The sequence below is a fragment of the Aegilops tauschii genome, chromosome 3, assembly GCF_002575655.3.
Source record: "Aegilops tauschii subsp. strangulata cultivar AL8/78 chromosome 3, Aet v6.0, whole genome shotgun sequence".
Taxonomy (NCBI): Eukaryota; Viridiplantae; Streptophyta; class Magnoliopsida; order Poales; family Poaceae; genus Aegilops; species Aegilops tauschii.
This window is the reverse complement of record NC_053037.3, coordinates 27,544,759-27,551,652: the sequence shown is the minus strand read 5'-3', so window position 1 is coordinate 27,551,652 and position 6,894 is coordinate 27,544,759. Positions and strand designations below refer to the sequence as shown.

Here is a 6,894-nt window from a genome sequence, read left to right as displayed (position 1 = left end):
ATGCCTTGAATTGGTCATAAAAGGGCATGGAAAAAATTAGGGTCATTTCAAAGATGTAGAGAAGCAACGTGCTCTCACACGCAGCCCAGTGGCCTACATGAACACCCTCCATTAAACATGGTCTATTTTTGGACATCTTTCTAATAGCCTCAACTTTTGCCAGAAGGTGGGCATGTCCATGGTAGGCATTGATGTCATATTTGAATGATTTTCGACACCGTATTCCAGTTGCGACACATTCGGCCATTTATCGGCCTTTTTTTACCGAGAAAACTTCAGAAAATGCAAAATTGGCCGAAAACCAATACAACTTGGCAAGGTGCACTGAATTTGTCATACAAGTGCTCTCACACGGACCCTCCTGCCCAACCCAACAACCCTACGTTAAACATTGTCAATTTTTGACATTGATGAAATGACCCCAACTTTTTTCACTAGGTGGGCATCCCCATGTTAGGCATCCATGCCTAGTTTGAACGAATTCCGACACCGTATGCCAGTAGCATCACGTCCAGTCACTTATTGGCCTTTTTCACCAAGAAAACTCTAGAAAATGTAAAAAATATATGTCAAAAAGCCAAAAAATTGGCATGGTGCCTTAAATTGCTCATAAAAGGCCATGGAAAAAATTGGGGCAATTTAAAGGATATAGAAAAAACAACGTGCACTCAAACGGAGCCTACTTGCCTACCCAAACACCCTCCGCTGAACTTGGTCAAGTTTGGACATCTTTCAATGACGACAACTTTTGCAAGTAGATGGGCATGCGCGTTTAGGCATGCACGTTAGGTTTGGACGATTTTCGACATCGTATGCAAGATGCGACACATCCGGGCATTTAGGCCTTTTTTCTGAGAAACTCCAGAAAATGCAAAATTTGTTAAAAACCAAAACAAACTATCATGGTGAATTGAATGGTTCATACAAGGTCATGGGAAAAATTCAGGCCATTTGACGGATGTAAAAAAAACACATGCTCTGAGATGGACCCTTCTACCCTGTCTGACCATCCTCCATTGACATTGTCTATTTTTAGATATGCACGAAATGACCCCCAAGCCCTGTCATCAGGTGGGCTTGCCCATGATAGGCATTCATGTCTGATTTGAATGAATTTCGACACCATATGCACATTGTGTCACGTACGGCCATTTATTGTCATAGAAAATTCTAGAAATTGTAAAATTTGTCGAAAACCTAAAACAATTGACATGGTGCCTTGAATTAGTCATACAATGCCTTAAAAAATTTGGGGCCATTTGACGAATGTTAAAAAAAATGGTGCCAGTTCAGCGATCTCGAAAACAAGTTCATGGCTAAAAAACTAACATACTTCCAAAAAGTTCATGGGTGTCCAAAAAGTTCAGAAATTACGGAAAAAGCTCTTGAAAATTGGAAACTGTTCAAAAATATGAAAAAAGTTCAGAACATTTGAAAAAATAATTACAAGCTGAAAGTTCATGCATTTGAAAAAAGATCACGACTAAAAAATTCATGAATTTGGGAAAAAATCGCGGATCTGAGAAAATTTCACGAATTTGGAAGAAAAATTTCATGAAAATTAAAAAAAGTTCACAAAATTGGAAAATAATCAACAATATGAAAAAAAATCATAAAATTTGAAAAATCATGAATTTGAAAAAGGTTCACAAATTTGAAAAAAAAAGTTCATGCATTCACAAAAAGGTCACGGCTAAGAATTTCACGAATTTGAAAAAAAATATCATACATTTGAAAAAAATCACGATTTTGGAAGAGTTCATGAAAATTGGAAAAAAGTTCACAAAAAAGTTTGCGAATTAATTAAAAATAAAAAAGAAAATGGAAAACAAGAAGAAAGAGAAAACGTAAAAACTGGAAGAAAAAGCTAGCGAGGTGTATATGTTGGTTTGTCTGCTCAAACTAGACCTACAGGGAGGGAGTTCGATTCCCACTGCCCGCATGAGTTTTCTAAAATTAAAAAGAAAAAGAAAGTAAGTTGGCCGAGCCCATGAAAAGGGTGGGGGTACGCTGGCCGGAAATGGGCCGGCCCAGTTGGGCGTTTACTCTGTGTATGCGTATACGTTCAGTGGGTATGATGTGTGAAAGGTCCAAATTACCCTTTATACGTTTAGTGAGCGGGTTGTATCGAAGCGGGACTCATTTTTGATTTATTTTCTGAATGGAGAGATCCTAGGATGTAGGCATTATTAGGATATCGGGGCAAATGTCAAAACAAAAATCCTTCGCTGTCATTTGGGAAACTACATGGACTAGTAGAATGCCCGTGCGTTGCTACGGGCAAAATACAAAAAATTGAATCAAACAGATGACTAAGTGACATGAGTGAAGTCCTTCAAATATATATCATCTTTTATCTATCTATTTATTTATTTAGTGGATACATGAGAGAAACTATGAACCAGTCGCCTTTTCTTGTGGTAAAAGAAAATGGTTGTCTTCTTCGCCCTCTTCGTCTCGTCCCCACAACCCTTTTTTCGACATTGGTCGCGGCTGGTGCCGATGTCGTGCACCACCTTGCCCGAGCCGCCCTTCTCCGTAGGTTCATCGTTTCCACTGATATTCCTTTACCCCACTCCCTCTTCTAAAATTCCGTGCTCGTTGTCGCCTTCTTCCTCCTTCCATCCTCATGCCAATGTCGTGTACCGCCCTGACCAAGCCGCCAACTCCGACGGTCCAATGTTTCCCCCGACCATACCTATAACCCCCTCCGCCTTTTACGACGCCGTTGAACACCCACCCTCCACTACCTCCCCACCATCAATTATTGTTGAAAGTCATTAAGAATAATAAACTCCTTGGGTAAATTTTTAAAAATGAAATTACATTGCACTTTCACTGAACCATGCTAAACTTTAAGTGTACATTGCATGTTTAGTCATCTATATTGAGTAGTATATGCACCCATTCATGGAGGCATGTGCTGATGATGCCACTTACGGTGGTCCTTTTTTAGAAGATGCTTGGTCATATAAAGGTGAATGTGGGCATGTGCTTGTTCATATGAAGGTGAATTTGGCTCCCATTTTTGGCCCTAAGATTTGCTGGGAAGTAGAGAAACTAACATCGACATGCCTATTGTTCCTGCAATTTCAGAGGCATGTTGATAGGTTACGGCAGTGGGCTACTATGGGTGCAGCTCTCCCATTCTCAAAAAAATTATGCAAATCTCAGATGGTAAATACAAGATGTGGACATTAGTTCCCTATTTTTTGTTTCACAATTACTTGTTCAGCTTTATTTACCTCAATGACAATATAGATTTAGTCCAAGTGATCACCGAAAATACATAGTACACTTCGGCTACACTTAAATAAGCTTTCCAGGTGATTGCTCAAAAAAACTTCTCAGGTGACATAAGAAATATAAGTAACTTTTGCTTGACAGTCACATCATTTGACATAATATATAGTGACAGTTAGTATAACAGTACAAAAATACAAGCTATGTATACGAGAGATTATATAGATTTTCAGTCAACATGGCAACTCAAGTGAGCCTATTGATTAAATTGCGTAGTTCATTGTTAAATGGCACAGATTTAGAAGAGCCGCCATGCTCATCCGCTTTTCTGCATGGAAGCTTACAAAGTGGCATTCTATTATAAGAGTGTTATTCTACTTCAAGTATAGTATTCTCAAGAAAGGATTGTATACCCAAAAGACCAGACCTGGCCTTATTTCATAAAACAACTTCAAAAAGGCTCACCATTTATCCAATGCTAGTAGTGTCTATATAACAAAGCTATTTTTCCCTACATCAATGAGTTAATACTTCGATCTCTACCAACTGGAAGCACAAATAACTATATTTAAAAACAGGAACATTTGCTATCTTCATCAGTAAATAAACAATAGAAAAGAAGTGGACAAAACCCAAATAATTCGGCATGAATGTTACATCATTTTTATTAATGTGCAAATACATCAAACATGTTCGACCAAGCAGTAATATTGCAGAAACATACAAACGACGAAGCTTAGTGCTTCGTTTTTACAACCGTTGTGCATGTTTCATTACAGACTAATGGAAACACTACAAAATTGAAATTTGGGTACTGTATGCTTTGCCATGATATGCATCAACTTCAACAAAAGAGAAGGAGGACAATATTTTAATTATGATCAGTGGTGAAAAAACAACGATCCCTCAGCTACTTCCTCTAGGATCAAACAAAGTACTAATACCGAGAAAAAGTGATTTCTTTCATAAAGAATAAATAAGCTGTACTACCACAACAATCAGGACTTTAAGAGGCATCCCTCCCTCCCTCTCACCGAATACAAAATTCAAAAAACCTTGATATCATTTTACATAAAGAAAATAAAATTCAGGGTCTCTATCGTGGCCTTCTAGTTTATTGAAGGATAAAAAATGGAACTCAAATAGTCTTGTGCACATTGATGATTTAGTATATGTAGGACAAAAATGGTATATCATTTTTGAGTGTTGAACGCAACTAAATGGTAAACCTTGTGTACCCTCAGGGCATCAAAAGCAAAATACTGCAATGAAAAATAAAGGGAAGTTGATAGGTCACAGCACTCAAATTTACAGTGGTATATTTTCTCATCACCAATAGGAAGGATGCAAAGAATAGATAAAGATTTTCTCTCTATTGTGTATACATGATTATCTATTCTAGAACAAAGAAAAACAAGACGTGAAAATTACGATATCAACCACTTCAATGAATTCATGAAGTTGCTTCACCAAGGAGTCACTCTTTACCATATTGCTCGTCTTCTCATTGTCAACAAAGTACTTGGTTGTCACTTCCTTCAGCTGATATGGTTGAGCCCAGGCATAACATGTAGTTGTTGCCCCCTTCAAAACCAAAAAGCATATTCTTTTAGGTACAGTTAAATTCAGAAGATATTACACAATGGTAAAGATTACTTACTTGAACACAAGATCATAGGAGTATGGAAGAAATAATTCATAACCTTGTGGAGAAATAAAGGCATGAAACTGTTGTATAGTTAGTCCAGGATGAACGCAATCAAACCGGGATGGTAGCTCCTTCCTTTTTGAGTAAACTTACATTTTATGGAACATCAGAGTAGTTGAGAAATTTTTAGACACTCCCAAGCTACGAACTCAAGCGTACCTTAGTCTCTTGGCCGTCTAGTTCATCAAAGGCTTTATCCACCTCATCTATGTCCTTAAAAGAAATACACGTAGAGTAAAACTCGCCTCGAATCCTTGAATCACTCTATTGAAAAGGAAAGAATAAATCACTAATCTATGCATATAATTTTATTGAACAAGAAACAAAAGTTCTCAGAAAACCTTCCCATCGATGCTCGGATTTCTAGAGAAAATTTGAAGTAGCTTTCGACAAAGAAGGTAGACTGGAATTCTATCAGCGATGCTCGGATTCCTAGAGAAAATTTTAAGTAGCTCTTGACAAAGAACATAGACTGGAATTCTATGAGCATGCAACTTCATCTGATCAGGTTCAGGTACCTAATAAGAAATAAAAACAGACAAGTCATGTGGCAACTTGAATACCAACAATGACCGGATCGGCACCATGGCGCCTGCAGCCGCCTCTCATGGACGCCATAGAGCGAATCCCCGCGTGAAGGCAGAGCTGTGCGGGGCGAACAGTGAGGAGAGACGAGCAGGGGAGAGATCGAAGGACCTGATGCATCGGCGGTTTACACATGTGTCCTTGTCCCCTGTGATAGAGACGGCTCGCTTGTACCCGGCGGCTACCCTGTACCCGGATCTTATCAGAGATTGGGATTGTTGGAGGCGGTGGTGGCTACCCTGTACCCGGCTCTTGTCAGAGACGGGTGAGGCTAGGGATTTGGAGGGGCCTGTGGTGTTTTTTTTGGCGATTGCGTGTGGTGCTTTTGTTCACCGTTTTTGACTCACCTCCCACCACCCCTCCCACCGAGCGTCAGGCTAGTTAATATCCCGTGCGTTGCAACAGGGCATGCATATTTAGTAGTTAACAAGGCAAATCATCGATCTCTATATCTCGCATCCAGTGGACTCAAGCTAGATTATTCTAGATTTCAATTTTCCACAACATGTGCATTCTTTTCCCTTACGTGACAGTCTATCAATTAGGAACACAATCTTGTACCACTAAAATGCAGAACACGAAAATAGCTACAAAGTAAACTTTAGCATGCTGCACTTACCAAAAGGTAGTTCTCTACAGAGTCAAAATTGAATGGATGAAGCCTTATCATCGGGGTTGGGGAGTCGCCTTATCATCATGATGGAGGGATCACCAGCAGCAATCACGACCCCCATCCCACAGCCTGGACGATCATGGTTGGTGATGCGGCGGTCGCGACACAGCGCCACAAGCCCACAACTGACTATTTGCATGGCTCCCTCTCTTGCAGTGGGAGCGGGAGCACCATCTCATGCTCCCCGTCAACTCGAAAAGGGGGATGTAGAGTGGAAGGCCTCACAGACGGCTCTGCTCTCCCTAAGGGACTCCTCCGCGGACTGCAGTGCCGCTACGGCCGCTCGTTGAGACTTCTCGGTGTTGCCTTTGTCAAGGATAAGCGCGTGGTAGTAATACGCCGCAGCCTGCATCATATTATTACTTTTTTGCTTAGTGACCAAAATTCAGTCATTTAATCATTTCAGAATTCAGAGATATGAGCAAAGCCTGCATATGTACTTTTGCTTCCATGTGCTTCCACTTTACAAAGAGCCTGTGCTTTTCGCCCCAGCCGTCGAGCAGAGGTATGTCCGCGATGCTTTCATGTGCCTGCGGATGAAACCATCATGATTGTACATATTTTAAAATATATTTTTTCTATGTTTTATTTGTTTATGAAATTATATTATGCTTCATGCGGAGATGAACAGTACATATACCTGGCATTTTCAAGCATAAGCAGAACTCTGACATATATACAAATA

The 6,894-nt window shown here is 39.9% G+C and overlaps 1 long non-coding RNA gene across 1 annotated transcript; it reads right to left on the bottom strand.

The window, feature by feature from the left end:
* Window positions 1-4,550: 4,550 nt before the first annotated feature.
* LOC109770101 (uncharacterized) lies at window positions 4,551-6,541 on the bottom strand. Its single transcript, XR_012204109.1, has 2 exons — window positions 6,156-6,541; window positions 4,551-5,215 (listed from the first exon to the last, which is right to left on the bottom strand). It is a non-coding gene; the product is annotated as an uncharacterized lncRNA (long non-coding RNA).
* Window positions 6,542-6,894: the final 353 nt, after the last annotated feature.